Consider the following 21,434-nt stretch of genomic DNA (forward strand, 5'->3'; position numbering starts at 1 on the left):
AGAGCTAGAGTTATAGGTGGCTGAGAGCTTCCCTGTCCATGGGTACTGGGAATGGAACTCATATTCTCTGCAAAAGCAGTATGTACTCATCACTGAGCCTTCTCCCTAACTTCAAAAATTATGTTTTGGAAAGGAAATTGTGTCTGGGGCAAGGCTTAAGGGACTATGTTTTCTGTCTTGATTTGGGGGTATCAGGTAACAGCAGGTGATGGCCTTTGGCTCTAGAGAGTTATCAATTTACGTCCAACCCTGCTATTTCCTGTTGGTTCATCAGCAAGAATAGTTAATAGCCAGTGAGTCGAGGCACAGTGCTATTCATTATAACTAAATTATGCAGGCACTGACTACTTCTAGCTAAATTTGGGGGTAAATATTTCACAAAGATAGACTTCAAAAGGGTGTAAAACTGGCTAGTTGGTTTGGATGGGAGGTCTTTCATGGTGGAACAAATTTCACAGTACAAACCACAGCCCAAAGGGCACTGGTTTTAAGTCCTTGGTTCTTCTGATCTTGCCTGGGTTGTACACAATGAAGACCTTGGTCCTCAATTGGATCATGTTTGGTCCTTCTGCTTTTCTTTGTAGCTTCTATGTCCTATAACTTTCCTAGCTTATGGTTAACCTTAGAGGACAGGGATGTGGTAATTGGACATCCCCTCCTAGGCATCCTCCTCAGGGCACTGGCTCCATGAGATAGCAAGTCAGAAGGGAGGTGTGGGGAGAAGCATGCCAGAGAGGAGAAAATCGAAGTCATGGATGTAGCTTCCTCCATCAACATACACACACACACACACACACACACACACACACACACACTCTATTCTGCTCGAAACCTTCTCAGCAGAGTGCCTGGCATGTGGGTAATGCTTAATAAATGTTGGCTATTATTACCATTATTATTAATACCATTTACAACCACAACTCTTTTTTTGTTGTTGTTGTTAAATAAATAAATAAATAGATTTGGGAATAACGCTCCCCCAGGCTTCCACACCATTACTATTCAACTTATTTAAATTTAATTTCTGCGAGGTTCTGTGTTTAATTTTTAAAAACCCAGTGAATTATTAGTTTTTTAATGACTAATGACACTTAATAAATAATAACACTGGCAAGAGCTCAAAATGGGTGCCATTTAATGTAATGTTCTACCTATGTGTTGTTTCTTTTTTTTTTTTTTCTTTTCAAGAAAGGGACAGGAAAAACAATGCCTATGGAAAGTTTCACCCCATGACCAAATGTTCTCTATAACTTGAACTTTTTGCCTTGTGATTAGTGGGGTAATAGCTTTATAGTGTCCCTGAGTCTATGTATCTTACAGGGAAAAATGCTCAGCTAATATTAATTTCCCTTAGACATTATGGAGCACGTATTATGTGTTGTGTTTTAAGAGTTTTAGAGATATTAATTCATTAATCCTTGTAGCAACCTTGTAAGGCAGTAACTATTTCATTTCTGGAGAAGGAAACAGAGACATAGAAAGTGTACAGACTTTGACTGAGGCACACAGTGAGGGGATAGTCAGCAGGATTCAAAACCAGGTGGTTTGACTACATGGTTTTATAAACCATGGTGTACATTACCTCTTCAGGTGACAGGTGGGGCCTGGCCTAGGCCGTGGTTCTCATCCCTCCTTGGATGTTTGGGAAAGGCGGTGACACTGCTAAAGCAGGGTTATCTCACGTTAGATCTCTGGGGAGGGAAAGAGCGTCCCACTGAGAGCAATCAAGTTATGTTACAGAGGAAGACTTGAAATGCCGCTGTATGCACATTTCATCTTCTGTGTGTGTGTTCACTGGGTCTATGGTGTGGAGCACAAAGCCCTTGGCATCAGTATGTCCATATAAGCTTTTCATGTCTATACAATGCAAATCATGAAGGGTATGAATGTAAAATATGATGGGATAGCTTTACATCTTATGATAGTATGTCTAGCAAAACCTCTACCTACAAACGAGGGTCTACCACTGGCTTGGAATTTGCCAGTTAAGGTTAGGCTGGATGACCCGTGAGCCCTACAGATCTGCCTGTCTCTGCCTGACCCACTTTAGGATTGCAAGTGTACACCACCCTCTGAGGCTCTTTTATGTCAGTTCTGGGAATCAAGCCTCAGGTCCTAGGGCTTGCATAGTAAGCATTTTGCCCACTAAGTTTCTTCCCAGCCCAGTGTGTGTTTCTTAAATAAAGGAGACCTGGTCTGCATGTGGGTATCCTAGCAAGTGAAGTGGGGGTTATTATCTGACATGGACTCTGTTGCCTGCTTTTGGATCACTTTCCCCTAACTGGGCTGCCTTGTCTGGCCTCAGTGGAAGAGGATTCACTTGGTCCTGACACAACTTGATGTGCTGGGGTAAGTTTATAAGATGGGAAGCTTCCCTAGAAGGTGGAAAAAAGGGAAGAGGGTGAGAGGGTGGGACCAGGAGGAGAGGAGGGTGGGGGTACAATTGGGATGTAAAATGAATAAATAAATAAACTTATTTTTAAAAAAGGGTTTCTGGAATGTTCATTGTATCAGTTACAACGGGGGTATTTTTATTGGGGACCGTGGAATGCTTCTCTCTTTGGCAAACTCTGATCCAGCAATGACGGCATGCCTTCCATCTTCTGTCTGGGGCTTTATATCCATCTCTGGGTCATAGCTGAGTTTTGAATTTAATTTAATTTAATTTTTTAGTGAGAATTAAATCAGGATACAGTTCCTCTTCCTCTGCCTTCTGCACCTCACCATTTACAGCTTTTCAGAGCCAGAGAGAAGCCCTGTCCAGGCCATGTCACTGACCTTGATACTATTTTGGGCTTTTCTGACGGTGACAGTTCTAAACCCTGTCAGACAGACATGGTAGATGAGCCAAGTACCTAGGAAAACTGTTATCAAATTAAAACCCAAGCAAGATCCAATGTGAGCTCTGTCTATAAATAACTTATGAAAAGTGAAAAGATGTTTCTGTTAGCAAATTTAAAATAATCGTTAGAATCCTTCAACAGATTGCTGCTAATTAGATTGAGAATTAAACAGCTTTGTATGAGCGCAGAGTTAATTAATAGCTCATTACTTTTTTAATAAGCCAAATTCGTTTGGAAACAGAAGAGAGACGGCAAAGTTCATCATGGATGAGTCGTTAGATTGGGATTATTTCTTCTTCCCTTGATGAGAGAAGGAGTTTAATTAAAGCAGGGGACACATTTATATCATGAACGAGTTGTGTGCAATCGCTAGCATTCAGGGCTGGAGAAATCAGTGACTCTCCTCATTTTCAAAGCCCCCTCAGGATCTACAGGGTTAATATAAGTTGTCTTCCCATCTTTTCAGCTCTTGAGTCATCCAATTCGCTGATCAAGCCAAAACTTTCTGAGGCTGGAAAAATGTATTCCAAGTAGTAGAAACTTACTGTAGTTCACACTGATTTTATTTCCATCCATTTTTGGTCCAGGTATCCTAGGGTCTCACTTTGAAGGCTAGGCTCCATTTTCCTGACTTCCTCTCTTCTTCTGTTCTATCCTTCTACATAGTCTCAATTCTCATTATTTCTTTATCTGGTTTCTTGACCCTTCGGTGCCCTTTATATTACATAACATGGGGCAGAATGGAAAGAATGAAATGAGTGCCTTTAGTGCATTCTCAGTATCCCACAGAGCACTCTCCATTCTATTCCTCCCAATCATCAAGGCACCCCGTGTCTACAGGGCAGTCTCTGCCAGCAATCATTCTTGACACATTTTGGAGGTTGGGTGTATGAATTTGCCTTTCAGAGTGTCTGTGTTTGTTGAAGTGTGGTTTCCGTGAGTTTCCACTGTTTTGTCTCCTGCTCAACCTAGTGAAGCCATTCCCTGTGTTTGAGCGAGTTAGATGTTGCCAGCTCTGAGCCCCTAGGTGCACAGTTCATCCACAGCACTTCCAGCACTGAGCCCAGGTTCTTGTTAAGTCTTCTGAGCTCCTTTGCTTACACATCAGGGACTTCTCACTGGCAATGGGAGGGATGTGGGAGGAAAATGCTTTTGTCTAGGGACATGTTAAATATGCGCCTACTGCTGAGATGAAGTCTCTCTTGGAACTGAACCATGGCACATGAGTATGTTTTTCGTTGTTGTCACTTTCTGATTGAAGCTGTGGCTGACTGTTAAGCGTGCCCATCTGATTACCACTAGTTCATTTCAAGAGCTGTACAGATAGATGTTGCAGAACAGAGCTTCTGAGCTTTGGTTCAGTCATATGCTGGGTTTTTTAGGCATCCCAGAACTAGAATAACCTGTTTCTCAAAAGGTGACTGAGTCTCAGAAGGATCAAGGCTACACATTTCTTTTGAGAGTTGTTATTTTTCTTTCCTTTCCAAATGAGGACAAAGGCTTTCCAGCCCTCTGCTCTTTACTAGATTATTAATTTACATTTTTCTTTTTCACTTTATTTTTATTTTTAAAAATTAATAACAGTTTATTCACTTTGTATCTCAGCTGTAGCCCCCTGCCTCATCCCCTCTCACTCCTACCCTCCCTCCCTCTTCTCCTCCCATACACCTCCCCCAGTCCAATGATAGGGGAGGTCCTCCTCCCCTTCCATATGATCCAGGTTTCATCAGGTCTCATCAGGACTGGCTGCATTGTCTTCCTCTGCAGCCTGGTAAAGCTGTTCCTGCCTCAGGGGGAAATGATCAAAGCGCCAGCCACTGAGTTCATGTCAGAGACAGTTCCTGTTCCCCTTACTAGGGAACCCACTTTGACACTGAGCTGCCATGGGCTACATCTGTGCAGGGGTTCTAGGTTAGCTCCGTGAATGGTCCTTGGTTGGAGTATCAGTCTCCTGTGCCCAGATTTTTTTGGTTTTGTTGTTCTCCTTGTGAAGCTCCTGTCCCCTCCAGGTCTTTCTATCTCCCCTTAATTTATATTTTAAAAGAGCTCCACTTTTTTTTTTATATCAGATTTCCAGGAAAAAAACAAAATAAGTGGACTTACAAGTCTTCTAACAGGTCCTTCCTAGACACTCTTCCTGCCAAAGGCAACTATTTAGTTCTAACTTGGGAGATGAGTTTTAAATTTATCAATCATTTTTATTTATGTTCCTGATTTCCGCTCGAGCATCCTATTCACATGCTAAAAATGAAATGTTTTACTATTCTGTGTCAAACCTTGCTTTTATTTAAGCCCACTCACTACTTCTCTCCCACCACCTGATTAGGTCCACTGATGTTCCTGAAAACATTTAGAACACTCCTAGTCAGTTTTCAGCCCTGGGACCTTTGTCTATGATATTTCCTCTGTCTGAGGTATTGTTTCTTTAAGTCTCATCTTCACCATTGGTCTTATCTTAATTGTGACTGCTGAAGTGGGTTCTCCTCTGCCTATCTAACCTAAATTTGGCCTTTCTCAGGGTCTCTTACGTGCAACAGCTCCTACTTCCCCTATGTTAGCCTGTAATTGTCTGTTTTACAGGAAGTGTTGTTTCTTGTCTTGTCTGTCTGTTCCACTTACTTGGGCATACACACAATGAAGGCAGGGATCACATCTGACCTGCCCAATTCTATGTCGCAGACCAGGTGCAGTAGAAGGAAAGGAAGACCTAAAGAAAAAGTGAACACAAAGCACATAGACTGTGGATATCAAACCCTGAACGACCAAAGGCTAGGGATGAAGTCAGAGCCTACAGCTGATGGCTCAGGGCCAAGCTGTTTGGCCTGACCCTGGTGGGCACCTGTAGTTCATGAAGCTGAGGCTCACTTTTGGCCCTACATCTAGTGTGTTTGAGTTGTTTACAAGGGCACTAGGTCTCACCTCCACTCAGATATTGAGAGCTATCCAACTGCAGTCTCATGCTATGGTCTTCTTCCCTTAAAATGAACTCTGGCCCCTTTTCTATTTTGCCTGGCCAGGCTAGGTAGCATGACTATCTATTTTTACCCTATTTGTTTCTTTCTCATGGCTTTATTGAGTACTGGAGAGAATAAAAACAGCCGAGAAAGGAAAAGAAAAGGTAAAAGGAGTGGGGATGAGGAATTGGGTTAGGGTGTGGTCTCCCAGGCAGCAGCTGTCCAGGTGTGAACATGGCAAGTAGCATGCGTCCCTTCCTGGGACATAAGTGTTTTCTCTAGATTGTGGCTGGAGGCAACATTTGGCCAGTGCGTTCCTTATTACTTTAAAATAGGGGCTTGGAGAGGACAAGGCTCTTTGCATCTTATAAAAGGCTTTATTAGATTTCAAGCCCTGGAAATTCTTTTTTTTTTTCTTTAATTGTCCCACAGCCATTTGATTGTGATTCTCAAGTCTCCCTGGGTTTATTTCACTGCATGTCTGTTTTCTATTGTTGTATAAGGAATTATCCAAGATGGAGTCACTCTGGATCGGTTGTTACCTGTCATGGTGCTGTGCACTGACTTGACTGAGTGGCACAGTTACTCTTCAGTGTCTGTAATGAGACAGTGTCAGGACATATTAAGACCAGAGGCATCTGAAGGACTGACAGGCTGAAGTTCAAGGTGGTTCCTCTTTAGGGTCAACAGTCTGTGTTAGATGGGAGCTTGGTGCTTAGGGGTGACAATCATCCAGATTGATGGAGGAGTGCCAAGGCCACACTGCTAGGTGAGCACATGACACCCTTCTGTAGCCCAGCCCTGAGGAGTCTGCAAGTCTGAGGCTAGCTGGGACTACACAGTGAGGCCATGCCACAGACAAATGCACATAGGCGATCAAATCACATTGCCGAGGAACATGCGTAGCCACTTTTGGACAGTGCACCATATATCGTATCCCATCTTCTCCCTGAAGTTATTCTTGAGGATTGTGCAGAGGCTTGGTCCACATGGATTCATTTTAAATTTAAAAAATATCAGAGAGTCAAATATATCAGATTGAGGCGCCATTTTTTCCCACTGTGCACACACACTCTCACACAGTCACATCCACGAACATACAAATATCTCAGACACATCCTGTCTCTTTCTTTCTCTCTCTCTCTCTATCTGTCTCTGTCTCTTGCACACACACTCTCACAGCTGTGGCAAGCCTTTCAGATATCCTTTGATTCTCATAGCTACTGTCCAGGCTATTGCGTTCTTAAGGAGTCTTCTTTTCTTCCTGTGTTTGGGAAGCCCTCATGTGTAAACCTGGTTTAATTCTGGCTGCCGTAGCATAATTGTAATTGCTGGATCGATCCTTTAGGCTGAGAACAAAGTGCCTGTTAAGGCGGGTAGCTCCATCTGCCTATTGAGACATGATCCAGAGAGCCCAACACACGGCCGTTTTTCATTTTTTGTGACACCTTTTATTCCAGCATTTCCTCAACCCTGTGGAGGACGGTGTCTTGTATTTCGTTTTATTTTATTTTATTTTATTTTATTTTATTTTATTTTATTTTATTTTATTTTTTAACCAGAGCACGTGGAATCACAGGTTGCATTATTCGAGATTTAGTTTTCAGGGGAGATTAGTCAAGTGAGTTGGTAAATGCCTGTTTTTCTTCTGTCTCTTGATGCCTTTTTCATTCAGCAAACTTTTCTAGAGGTGATGAATAGCCGGCAAGATGAAATGTCCACCCTCTGCAGACTGGCTGTCTCCTGCATATCCCCAGCTGCATATCAATCTGAGGCTGTTTTCTCCCTCGTTCAGCAGGACTTGGAAGTTTCTGATCCTTTGTTTAGCGTCTTCATTTCTCTTGAATATTTTTTGAAGAAATCTGTATCCTGTTTTCCACTCCCCCATTTCGGTCAAAATAAAAATGTTTAAAATATTAAACATTCATTATTTAGTTTACATTTCATTGCCCCCAGTATGTTCTTCTCCACATTGGCAGAATTCTGAGTGGGAAAGCATTAACCCTTTACTTTGATTTTGTAATTGTGCATGACATTTGGACTCAGAAAGCATGAGTTGCAGAGGATCTTGGGAAGGTCAGAGAGGGAAGATGGTTTACTCTAGAGTAGACCAGCAGCTTAATGGCTGTCTGAGGTCAGAGCAGAGACTCTTGGGTCCCTGCTTGTATTGTTTGACTGATCTGGTCTGGATTCTCTCTGGCTTGCCTAGACACAGTTGTCTACCTCTTTTTAACTGTATTCTAGTGAAGGGAAGAGGCACCAAAGTATAAATGAGTCTGAGGGCTCCATGACACAAGAGTGAATCCCTGAGAACTGACTCTAACTGAAATCCTGTTGGGAGTGAAGTTTCTGTGCTTTATTATCTTTCCCTCCCCTTTGCATCCTAGGTGTTCTTCCTGGAGAGTCATCATTTTGTTTTCATGAAACAGCATTGCCTATTGGCCTGGAACTCGATGTTTTGGCTAGACTGGTTGGCCAGCCGGCCACAGGGATCATCTTCCTGTCTTTGTCTCCCTAGGGCTGGATTTATACATGTATGTAAAGTCATGTCTCATCTGGCTTCTTAAGTGGGTTCTGGAGATGGAAAGCCATCCCTCCTGCCTTGTCCCTCATCTCACAGCTCAGCCCTTTCATATTTTGTAAGAGTTGAACCATGGAGAACGTGTGTGTGTGTGTATGTGTGTGTGTGTGTGTGTGTGTGTGTTTCAGGAATCTCTGAGGAAGGGCAGAGGAGAAAATAGACTCCTAATGGAGACTGGGGGGTTGGGTTGACACAGCTGTTGATCCTCCAGAGGGGAACTGGGGGCAGATTAAGGGAAAGCTAAAAGCATTGGGCCTCATCTGTAGAGACCAATGTGCCATCTCAGTGTGTGTCAGAACTACCTGAGGCTTGTGACAGCTGAGCTGGGGTCCCTCATGCCCAGGGTGTTACTGTCAGTACGCTTGAGGCAGGCTTGGAATCCTCATTCCCAAGCATGCTTCTACTGCAGCGTTTGCCTGTATAACACTGGCCACTCTGTTGGGTGTGTGGGAGGCCAGCTTTACATCTCCTACCACACCTCATTTTTCTTCTTGGTAAGAGAGCCTAGGAAAGTAGCAGCCACTTGGATATTTCCACCTCGGAATGGTCAGGTGCTTGCAGAGAGTGTTCCACGTGAGACACTCTTGCAGGATGATTTGAGGTAGGCCGTAATTAAGTCCTCAGCAGCCACTGCACTCTTTATTGGGCATCTGCTGGGGCGTTTATCTGTTTAGTACTCACAGCAGCCCTGCAAGGTAGATGTTGTTATGTTTCCCACGTTTGCAAATGAGGGAAATGAATTCTGGGGAGTCTGCTTGGTGAGTTAGAGAGCTGGGATTAGACACTGTCTGTCTGTCTGCTCTGCTATGCTTTGTGACATGATGCGACCATTTTAGAAGTCTAGAGAGCCAAAATATTCCCAGCGTCAGTGACATGAGCAATAGCAAGTCTCCTGTACTGAGCCTATTTTTTTTTTTTTTGCCTCAGGCCGTGTTAAGCATTTTGCATTTCACCTGTATTAATGTCCTGAGAGGCGGGTAGGCATTGCTTCTATTTGTCAGGGTTACTGGAGCTCATGGGGGTTCCATTAGCTGTCTGACATCATGCACAGTAGTGGCAAGGCTGGGCTATGAACCTGAGTAGGGTTGCTTTAAAGCCTGGGCTCCTGGCTGCTCTGTTATGTTGACTGACTGGATCACCCCCACCCCCCAGCACTGTTACCTGGGATTTCAGATAGTACCTTGTGATTGGCAGCACTGGAAACTTGGGAAATAATGACATTTTTGTGGGGAGCAGAGATGGGTTCAATGTGAGCATGATGCATTGAAACAAATTCTCCTTGGTTATATGACTGAATGTACCATTGGGTTTTATCTCAAATGCGCTAGGAAGATTTTGAGAAATATGTCCCTTTTGTTGCAGGGCAACAACACCTATTCAAAATTAGAAATAACTCGTTAATTAGTGGGTGTTGGTGTGTATGTTGGTGGCATGAATGGGCCAAAGCACATGTGTAGAGGTCGGAGGAAAAGTTGTAAGAATCAATTCTCTTCTTCTCCCTCATGTGCTCTGGGGATCAAACTCAGGTTATCAGGACCAGCAGCAAGTATCTTTACCCCTGAGCCACCTCTCTGGCTCCCATCCTGGGTATTTTTGAGACAAAGATTTGAGTCATCATCCAGAAACCTTCTCAAGATCATAGGTCCCTGTTGTCCATACAGTCTTGGGTTTTCCTCCACCCTGGTTCCGCTGGGCGTGTGAGAGGAAGTGGAGGAGGTGTGGCAGTGGGATAGAGATGAGGAGGACCATGGAGCCGGAGCCAGACCCTTCTCTTGGCAGGGCTCACAGATCAATGACCATGGTGGACCACCTGCTGGGGAGATGTAGGACCCGCCAGCATTTGCAGGACATGAGGTTTGCGGGACTCATGGTTATCTGGGCTATCATGGGTGGGTGGTGGTAAGGGCTGGCCTGGCCCAAGGGGCTGCCATTCCTTTCTGGTCTCGGCTTTCACTGGGTCTTGATTGAACCTTTCTTCCTCCTGCCTTACCTCCCAGTGTTCACGCTGTTCTTTTTGTCTTCATTCTGCCTCCATATAATTGTCTTGTTTTCTGTGGTGTTTTAGTTCTCCCCCCACTTCTCAGAACGCCATGAGATGAGGACTGAGGTGGGAAGAGTTTACTCTAGAGGCTCCCAAGTGAGGAAAGGCCCATGGGGGGTGGTTTGATGAGTGGGCTTCTAATAGGAGCAGCATCCTACTGGGAGGCTCGAGACAGGCTGTCAAACACAGCCCATAATTGCCCATCAAGGGACAAGGAAGCTGGGGGAGCCACCCTGGAAGTCAAGCCCTCCTAGCTACAAGATGCTGTTATAGCAAGCGATGAAGGTCAGGAGCTTTCTGCAGGAGCAGGCCTCAGAGGAGATGCTGGGGGACAAGGTGGCCCCTGAGTACTGGCTGTGGTGCTCAGCTTTTGTCTTCTAGGACATGTCAGTCTGCATGTTGACATGACTAAGCATTTTGCTGGATTTATGAAAAACGCACCGTGTTTCCTAGTCCCAATGTGAAAATTAGGTCAGCTGAATATTTTATTACCCAAATTAATTATACACATTTTAAAAATTGTCTGGAGTCTCACAAGGGTGTGTGTGTGTGTGTGTGTGTGTGTGTGTGTGTGTGTGTCGCCATCCTTCAGTGAAATGCTGGTCTTCCAAATTTGAGAACAGTAAGTACATAATCTTTTTTAAAAATATTTGTTTTTATTTTATGTGTATGAGTGTTCTGCCTTCCATGTATGTCTGTGCATGTCATATATACAGAGCCTGCAAAGATCAGATTTGGGATCAGGTACTCTGCAACTGGAGTTAGAGATGGCTGTGAGCTGCCATGTAGGTGCCAGGAAATGAGCCTGGGTCCTCTGGAAAGCAGTCAGTGCTCTTAGCCACTGAGCCATCTCTCTCTGGCCATGATAGAGGTATAATCTCAAATGCTCAGCCTATCACTTGATTTACTTTCTGGAGGCTTGTCCCTATGGCCACAACAGTACCTGATGGTCAAGGGTCACCTTGTATCAACTTGTACTTTTCCTCTGTTGTGTGTAATCAGCCCTGTCTTGGGCTGGGATGATCCTGTAAAGACCCTCATGAGATCCCATATCTGCTCTGGTAACACTCCCTTTCCTCCTCAGGTTAAATAAGTAGAAAAAACTGGAGGAGTTGGGACTCTGTAGTGACACAGGTTGTCCTGAATCTTTCATGGGGGCAGTGGCAAGTGGATGTGGCTTCTTGGAGGTACCGCTGTTCCAGAGTCACCTTCACCCCCAGTAAGCTCACTGGTTCACCAAGCTGGACTTGGAAGATTTTTTTTTTTTTCCTGATGGTACCTTCCTTATCTGGGGTGAATAGACATTTCATTGTATCTCGTTAAAAGAAGTTTCTCGACACGCCATGTTGAATAATCAAAGACTTGCAAATCTTTCCCTACCCCTTCTAACATCTGTATTTGTGCGGGTCACATAGGTCAGGAACCCAAGTTTTAGCCTGTCTTGGAATTTCTGGCAAAGTATTTGACAAAAATAACCTAATTATGTTTTCTTGGGAATTTATCACCTTATTCCATTTTCACCATTAGAGCCACACATTACAATTTCTGTCTCACAGTTCAGGGAGACTGAGCCTAGAAAGATGGCACAGCTTTGCCTGGGGCCCCATGAGGTGAGGGCTGGGACTGGTATCTGAAGCTACCTCCAGAGCCTCCAGGCCAAGGGCTCCCCTCTACTGCACTGCCAGCCCCCAGCAAGCTGAATGCCACGAGGAGGTGCTGACTGGTTTTTATCAGAAAGTGATTTCTGTACATTTCCTCTTGAACTGATTCCCAGAAAATTCCAGGAATCTACTTTTCACCCCACTGTTGGTGAGAAAGTGAGGTCTAGAGACTCAGACCTGTCTTTGCGTCATTCAGATGGACAGCTGACTGAGATGTTTGCTTTGCCTGCCAATTTTAGTGTTCTGTCTTTTAGCACCTTAACTAATGCAAACCTCATCCCACTACACAAGTGTGTGTGTGTGTGTGTGTGTGTGTGTGTACACACACAGTATCACAGTCCCATGCATGTGCCACTTTCAAGTTTAGTTCCACTCTCTGTGCCTTTGTGGCTCTCTGGACAGGCTGTATTCGTGTTTTCTATTTTGTCTGTCCTTGGCTTGTTAGGTGTCCATCACTTTACTTACTCTGCCAAGGCCAGGCCTGGGGATAGGAGTCCTGCTGCTCCTTGGTTTTAACATAGCGTCTGCAATGAAGGGGACATTTTGCAGCTGGGACGTTAGGAAGAGACTGTAACTGTGGATGGATGCAGCTGTAGGCATGGGGTAGACTTCGGGTTCTGTTTCAGGGCTCACAGTTTTGAAGAAACTTAAGCTCACTTTTACAGTAATTGCTCTTTTAATTTGTACACAGACCCAGGGATTGCCTGTGCTTCCTTGCAGCTCCTGCACTAACCCGGTGCTGTGAGTTTGCTTTCAAAGTGCACTGGTGAAACTGAAGGCAGTGTTCTTGCACACAGATCTGCCTTCAGAGGTCAAGAGAAACTAACACACGTTGAGTTCTGACTGTCACAGGCTCCCTGCGAGGTCTTTGAGAGCTTCCAAGGCAAACACACCATGGCTCATGACCTTTAAATACCCCCAGGCAAGCAGAAAAGAAGCCCAAGGAAGGAAGGCAGGGAGGAAGCACAAAGCACTGAGGCTAGCATCTTCCATGCCAGCTGTGGCTGTGGGGGATGAAACAGGTGGGTGGAGAGCTGGTGAGATGCGTCTGAAAGGCTGGCTGGGATGGGTGTGAGTAATTGGGGAAATTTTTAGAAGGAAGCAGTGGCCCATGAGTGCTGGAAGCAGTTGAGAGTTGGGGCATGCAATCCTCAATGTGAAGACTGGGTGGTAGGGTTAGGGTAGTTTTTGAGTTACCTGGTGCATGTCTTGGGCAGAGAGGACTGTCTGGTGGAAGCATCACCCCCACCAGCCTTCCTGCAGGACCTGAGCCTGTTGCAAGAAGGAAGCGTTAAGAGCACCAGACTAGAGAGGGATGATGGTGTGTATGGAGGAGCTCCGCCCACCTCCCAGCTTGCTGTGTGTCCTTCATAAAACTCCAACCCACACTTCTTTTTACTGTAGTACACAGGGCATCATCACTGACTTACTACCTACTTAGGGTGTTGGCCATTCAAAGAAGATGGTGGTTCTGAAATGACTTTGTGAACGATGAAGTTCCATACAAAATGGGAAGTCATTGCTCCTTTCCCTCTGGACCCCATTCCCCACACATGAAATGAAAACTTGTCATTATTATGATGGAGAAAGGTCTAGATGTGAGAATGACCAAGGAAGGGCAAGCAAGCTGCCATGCTGCCTTCTGGCAAGACAGGCGTGTCACGAATGGTTTGAAGTGATGTGGGAACCATTTGCATGGATGTGTAGATCCTGCCTATGCCTGCCTGTGCCAGCCCTGTGAGCTCACTGTAGGGCTGAGTGTTCCTGGGTGGCAGCTTGAGTGGCAGGAGGAACATAGACAGCTCTCACTGCAGACAGGCCAGTGGGTAGGCAAGGCCCCCAGCACGGTGTGGTTTCTGAGTCACAGATGCAGTTCCTGGTGGCCTGGTGGCCTGTTCAACACTCGGTAGACAGTCGCTGGGCTCTGTGGCCCTCTTAGAAGTGCATGTTTATGCTTCAACATGTAGTTTGGTTTGTTTTGTCTTACGGCATAGAGTCAAATTCTAGTATTATTCAGTCTACCGTTTGTTCCTGTGAGTGAAAGCACTGTCTGGCTTGGGAGATATGTTACCTCTTTTGTGACTTTTTTGAAGGCTCTTTTTTCCCCCCATTTGGGGAAAGGTGCTCTCAAAAAACCGATTCATTTTCCAAGAATAGGCGGATGCCCCCTCCTCCAGTTGTCTCTCTCAGTATTCTCGGCCTCCTGTTCCCATCCCCTCCCTGACCCAGTCTTCTCCCTCCATCTGCCCACCCCCATGTTTATTCTATTTTCCATTCTCAGTAAGATTCAAGTGTCCCCACTTGGGCTCTCCTTGAAGGGGGGCATCTCTGAGATGAGATGAGCTAGAAACCTAGGACAAGGGAAACTCCTAGGAATCTGAGGGTGATGCTAGCTAAGAGTCCTAGCAATAGGGGATATGGAGCCTGACATGGTCATTTCCTGTAGCCAGACAAGACTTCTGATAAAAGGATTGGGACACCAACCCAGCCACAAAACCTTCAACTCACAATTTTTCCTACCTACAAGATGTGCAAAGGTAAATAAACTAAGGGAGTAGCCAACCAGTGACTGGCCCAGCTTGGGACTCATGCCATGAGAGGGAGTCCACCCCTGATGCTATTAATGATATTCTGCTATACCTGAAGACAGGAGCCTAGCATACCTGTCATAAGAGAGGCTTCACCATGCAACTGATGGAAACAGTTGCAGAGACCCACAGCCAAACATTAAGGAATCCTGTGGAAGAGGGGGGATGAAGGAGCCAGAGGGGCCAAGGACACCACAAGCCCTACGGAATCAACAAACCTGGGCCCATAGGGCCTTATAGAAATTGAACCACCAGCCAAAGAACATGCATGGGATAGATCTAGACCCCCTACACATATGTAACAATGTGCAGCTGAGTCTTCATGTGGGACTCCTAAGAGTAGGAGCAAGGGCTGTCTCTGATTCTGCTGCCTACCTTTGGATCCCTTTCTCTCTTCTGGGCTGCCTTGTCTAGCCACAACAGGAGAAGATGCGCCTAGTCCATATCAAGATGCAGCTTGATATGACCAGGCTGGTGGATATTTCTGGGAGGCCTGCTCTTCTCTGAGGAGAAAGGAAGGAGGTGGAGGCAGGGGTTGAGAGAGGAAGGGGGTAAGAGGAGAGGGGGAGAGGAAGCTGCCATTGGGATGTAAAGCAAATAAATAACTTAATCAATAATAAAAAAATAAAAAAGGATTGGGCTGGTGACCAAAGGAGAACTATTTACCATATGTATGTCTTAAAAAACACTTGGTATCCTCAAAATGACCCTATAGCTACAGTCACCTGCTTTTTACATGTCGGGAAACTGAGGCATAAGTGAAATGACACAGCCAAGGGCTTCTAGCCACAGCCAACTCTGTGGGCCAGCTTGCTCTGTGTCCTGTGCTTTTGACTCATTGCTGGGCTTTATCTCTAAGGCTTCAAGTACACAGGGTCTTAACTACAGATTAAAGATCTGACTTTGATAACCACGAGTCTATGGTAGTCACACATTTCATTATGTCTTTGGGGCTGGTGTGGATCACCCAGATAGGTGGGATTCTAGCTCTGGCCTTGCTGGAGTTATGAAGAGAATAAGCTCCCTCACCTGGAGCCTGGAGAGATGTGGCCTGGGTATCTGTGGGAGCCTGGACGCATTTTGCACAGGTGGGTAGCATGCTGCATTTGGGTGTCAGTTTACATTGATACTAACTGGTTTTACTCAAGGACGAGGAAGTGAGAGCTGTCAGAACCCAGAAGGCATTTAGGGTCACAGAGAGGCCCTGCTTTTTGTTGTAGGAGCCATACCCTCCCTGCTTGCTCTCCATGCTCAAGTGTCTCCTTCACAGTGAATGTGGGGAAAGGATCCTGTTCCTTCAGGACTCAGCTTCTGAGAGTCAGAAGAGTAGCACATTTGCTATCAGGAAGGACATGGCTGCCCAGAACTTGATTCCAGCCCTTGGCTGTGTGACCTTGGGAAGTTACTCCCCATCTCTGTGTCCCCACTTCTGCCGATTATCAGAAGCTTCGAGGCATCTTACTTCAGAATTGCCACAGGAACTGAAGGAGCGAACAATGTCTGGCAGAGAACAAGTGCCTTGCGTTAACTCAAATTAACATTTTGCCCATTACTTTTCTGCACCATAGTGTCTTAATTGTCACCATGGTTACCGCTTTGGTTGTACTTGTGGGGCAGGTGCCCATGGTGACTTTGATTAGTTTTTGAGGGAAGGAAGAGACGGAGAGGTTAGGTGGCTTGCCCGAGATTGTATAGCCTCTAAGTGACAGAGCTGTGATCTATTTAATCTCATACACTTGCTACTCTTTAAGGGACCACCTCCAGGCTCCTAGTCTAAGCCTTGGTAACAAGTGGTTGCCCAGGCCCCTGTTCTCCTGAATCACACCTTTACAAAGGGACTCAGTGCCCACCAGCAGCTTAAACAAACTGGTTTCTCCTGGTGCTCTCTATGCTCCTCTGAAAGCAGATTTATAGTTGCCTCCCAGTGCTCAGAGCTCTAACTCTTTAATTTAATCTTCCCCAAATTCACTGAGGGCCTTCATTCTGGAGGATTCCAGCCTGTGTGCCAGGCCTGAGGAAGCTGGACCAGCTCAAATCAGTGGGTTGGTACTGTCTGAAAGGGGAGCCTGAGTCTCTAGCCTCCTGCCTGCATTCCTACAGAAGGGCTCTGATGAGCTGGCCTGTCCCTCAGTGCCCTGCATGGCAGCCTCTCCAGCTGGCCCCTGAGGCTGATTGGGGATTGCCCGGCCTTCCTGGCACATTTAGAAGGCTATGTTAATATTCTGGGCAGGCTTGCAGGGCCTCTGCTTGTGAGTATTTGGGAAAAGCTGTAAGGAGGAGCAGGAGAGAGGTCCCTGTGCCCCTTTGTGGGAAACTCCTGAGAGGAGGGGATAACTCCACCCAAGGCTGACTACAGGATTCCCAGGATGGCCACTGAGCCTCCTTCCCATCCTGTGTAACAGCAGGGGTCTCCTAAGGGAGGGGGAATCTGGGGGTTCAGGAGCATCAAGCAGAGAAGACAGAGGTGGGGATACAGCTCTGTCAGTAAAGCATTTGCTTTGTAAGCGTGAGGACCTGAGGTTGATACCCAGAACCCGTGTCAAAGAAGCAAACCAAACCAAACCGGATGTAGTGCTGTGCACTTGTAACGCGAGTATTGAGACCCTGTTAGATGGAGAGTGACTGAAGAAAATATCTGGTGCTGCTTTGTCCTCTACACTGCACATGCATTCTCATACACACACACACACACACACACACACACACACATCAAAAAAGAGAAAACATGTGGCTCACTTGTGGCAGGGGAGCTATGGATGGGGACCATCTGCAGAACCATGTCGATCTGGAGCATGAAGGAGGGAGAAGCGGAAGGAGAAGGGGAGGGGAGAGCTTTAGTGTAGGGACTGGGATCTGCAAGGCTCATGGACTCCTGGGCATCTCGCTGTCTTCAATGTCCAGCAGCGGCCCTGCTGCAGGAGGCTGCAAGTCTGGCCTGCCTCACAACCAACAGCAGGTACCGAATTCTGCCCCTCGTCTGCTCGCCAATGCCAGTGAGTCAGCTAAGCTCCATGCTCTTATACTCTCAGCGGTGAGGTAGAGAAACAATCACAGTGATTTACCTCTCAGCGCTGGTGGGAGAATTTGCTAATGGCAGGCGGCAGGGTGAAAACACACAGTATCATTGGACTGGAAACTGCTTGATCACAGACTAGGACACACACAGACTGGGAGAGTGGGTTCTAGTCCCTGGTATGAAGTGGGCCCATCTTGCCAAGCACAGCCACAGGTGTGAGTAGTCTCCCCAAGCTTTCCACTGGGTCTGTGGGGGCTCGTCGGGCTCCATCTCCAGAGCACGGGGGTTGAGGGGGCTCTGGGATTTCACAAAACCGGAGTCCTCTCATTGTGTCCTCCGCTCTTTAGGAGGCCAGGCTTTTGTGTGAGCCTTATTTCCCTGTGTGCCGGGTCTTGCGTGGAGCTCCTAATCACCCCTCAGTGCCAACTCGAGCTTCTCCCCCTTAGATAACTCCCCTAATAATGTACTCTCATCTCCACCTCAAGTACATGCTCCTTCTTACCACCTCCGCAGTGGATACTCTTGTCTGTCTGTAGCCAGCCAGCCACTCATTATGGACTTAGTACAAATCAGATGTGAGCTGGGTGCTGTAGGTGCAGCGTTGACCTAGACAGATCAGCCACATGCAGTGCCTGTGCTATCAGGCAAGGCAGACAGCACTCCCCCAAACAGGAACACTCAAGGAATAATCCAGTAAAGTCTGTACAGGAAAGAGAGTGAGTAGTGAGGAGTACTGGGGAAGGGACACAATCTCTATGATGGCATCTTAGAAGGGCTTCCTGGAAGAAGAGGCATTTAGGTTGGGTCTTGAGGACTGAGAAGAGATCTGGCTACACACCTCCATGGATGGCATTCTAGGGAGCATGATCAGCCAGCAAGCACTGGGCACGGAAGTGGGAGAATGGCTTGAGAGAAAGACCCAGGAAGAAGACTCTTGTGATTGGCATGTACTGATCCAGGGGGCAGTGGTGCCAGGTTCCCTAGACTTCACAGGCCACGGCAAAGAGTTTTGTTCCGTTTTGTAAGCGTGTTGGGAAACACAGAAGTAACATGGATTGATTAAACTCACTGAGAATCAGTTGGGATGCTTTTTGGAAAATGGAGAGATGAAGGGGATTAGGAGAGTAATTCCAGAATTGACATACTGTGCTGACCTTGTGTGTGTGTGTGTGTGTGTGTGTGTGTGTGCACAAGAGTATGAGTATGCATATGAGTGTGAGCGTGTGCGTGAGTGAGTATGAGAGTTCCAGGAATATGGTTTTTCTAACATTACTGTTTTTTTTCTTTTTTTAATATGGATGGAATCTTACAAAAGATAAACATGTTCTTAAGAGACTTGAGAGTAGAAGGTAGACACTGCCCGGGGAATGTGAACATTTTACTGGAGATTTTCAAGATGTGCAAGGGAAATCAACTTCTTGCTGTTTAGGACCTGCCTATCCTGACAGCTGAAGAAGGGATTGCATAGTCTATGGGATGGAACATCTGCAGGAATTTGGACTTTGTAAGCACACCATCCAAACAGATGTGACACCATCTCTGTTCTCTATACAATCCCTTTCTATACTTGACTTTTTGAATCATCTGTTTATTGTGTTTGTCTCTGTGTGATGTGGAGGCCTGTGTGTACGTGTGGAGGTCCTCAACCGGATGTCCGGAATCTTCCTCAATAGCTCTCTACCTTATTCATCGGGACCTGTTTTCTCACTGAGACCCAGGGTCCATTCATACAGCTGATGCAGTTAGCAAGCTTCCTCTGGGAGTCCCATCTCCGCACTGGAATTACAGGAAGCCCCTACACCTACCTGACGTATACCAGGGTGCTGGGGATACAAACTGGTCCTTACAGGCATCAGGCATGTTATCCAGTAACGTATCCATCTTCCTCACTCTCAATATTTGAATATTTAAATATTTGGATGAAGTATGCCTGCTCAAGTATCCTGTGCTTCAAAGGATAAAATACAAGAAGGAACCTTTCTTTCAATTCTGCCGCCCAATGACAAGCCCTGGCTATGTGGAACTCTCTTATTTTCTCCATGTATGTTGTGATCATGATGTGGGTTTCACACGTAAACTGGTTCTCACCTACAGTACCATCAGTGAGAGAGAAATATGTATTGTGTTAGTCAAGCTGGGCTTGGTGAAATATCAGTACCAAAAAAAAAAATCCCCAGAACTCTGTGGCTTTAAATAACAAAGGTCCATTCCTCATCAGTCTCCTGTGAATTTCCTTGTACTGGTCACAGCAAGGGTCCTTTCTACTTGACAACCCATGGAAACAACACTTATTAACTGTAGTGCTCCTGTTCCTTATAGCAGAGGGACAGACATGCGATCACCTTCATTATACTTCACTGGCCATAGAGTGAGTGTCACATGGTACTGCTCAAACATGATGGGAGCAGAGTGTCTGATTTCATCATACGCTTGGAGAGCCGAGAGCCAAGAATGTTTGATTAGCAGAGCTAATGGTACAACTCTTCTTGTTCCTCCTTTATGCAGCCAGCACTAGGGAATATTACGTGCACATAGAAAATGCACTCTTCGATAGTACACTGCATTCTCATTTTCTGTCCTGAGACTTGGCAGCTGCTGTTCCTGGGACTCTACTGCACCTCAGCTGTGTCCAGCGATGATCCACCCTCAGACTGATTTTGCTTCTTCCTGCTTGCCCCCTTCCCAGTGCTCTGTTACTCACAGAGTCAATTTCTAAGGATAACTGTAGTTCCCCATGTCCTTGTCTTGCTATGGCCTTTTGGGAAACCTGAGCAAGATGGCTGAGATGTCTCTCCAGTTAGAACCATGCCAGCAGACCCTGTTACCAGCAGGATGTGTGAGCCCCTTTCTGTCCCGTCAGATGCTAGGGGCAAGGCATGGGATCTGAATGAGGGTAGGATCTTACCTTCCATGCAGCTTTAGGAACTGGTTTCCTTATTGTTTCTTTCTTGGTTGGTGGAAAAAAACCAAATCCCTCTCTCGTTATATCCAGTGTCTGCCAGGTGTCTGGTTCTGCTCCTTCTGAAATGCCGTGATACCCCAAGCCCAACACTCCGACATTTTCCCAGGCTTCATCTTTCTGCTTTCTAAAAATCTTGTAACTGTTTTCTTTTCTCGTGCTCTTTTCATTTTGTTTTAGCACACTTCCAATAAGCCATCTGTCTTAAAAGAATAGGTTTTTGAACACTTTCAGTTATTTTCTCTTGCTGTTGGGTCTCTTTATGTAGCCAAGGCTAGCCTTGAACTTGTAGCTTCCTGCTGCAGCCCCAGAGTGCTGGGATTATAAGCGTGAACCACCATTCCCTGTACACCTTCAGTTATTGCGGCTGTCAGACCGTTTTCATCCTGGTAGGTGCATGTCTGCGTATAACTCCAAAAATCTAGAGTCAAAACCGTTTTTCCTTGGCATTTCAAAATGTGTCTGGTTTTCTTCTTGTGTTCAGCCTTGCTAATTACCTCAGCACTTAAAAGTGTCTGTTCCTGTGTGCTTTCATTTTGACCACAGATTGTGCACGCACACACAGACACACACAGACTCACACACACGCATACGCACATGCGCACGCACAATACTCCTGGGAGACTTTTGAATACTCCCGTTCACCTTCCTCCCTCCCTCTCCCTCTTTCTCCCTTTGTGTGCATTGTATGTCTGTGGTCTATGACCTGCAGGCATGTATGTGTACTTAAGGAGGCCAGAGGAGGGTGTGAGGTGTCTTCCTCCATCCTGCTTCTCCATAGTCTCTCAGGA

At 46.0% G+C, this 21,434-nt stretch overlaps 1 protein-coding gene across 18 annotated transcripts in view; it reads left to right on the forward strand.

Annotated features, from left to right (window-relative positions):
* Ptprt (protein tyrosine phosphatase receptor type T) overlaps positions 1 to 21,434 on the forward strand; it is a 1,127,865-nt gene that overhangs the window by 72,589 nt on the left and 1,033,842 nt on the right. The window lies entirely within an intron of this gene.

This window comes from Meriones unguiculatus, chromosome 4 (genome assembly GCF_030254825.1).
Source record: "Meriones unguiculatus strain TT.TT164.6M chromosome 4, Bangor_MerUng_6.1, whole genome shotgun sequence".
Lineage (NCBI taxonomy): Eukaryota > Metazoa > Chordata > Mammalia > Rodentia > Muridae > Meriones > Meriones unguiculatus.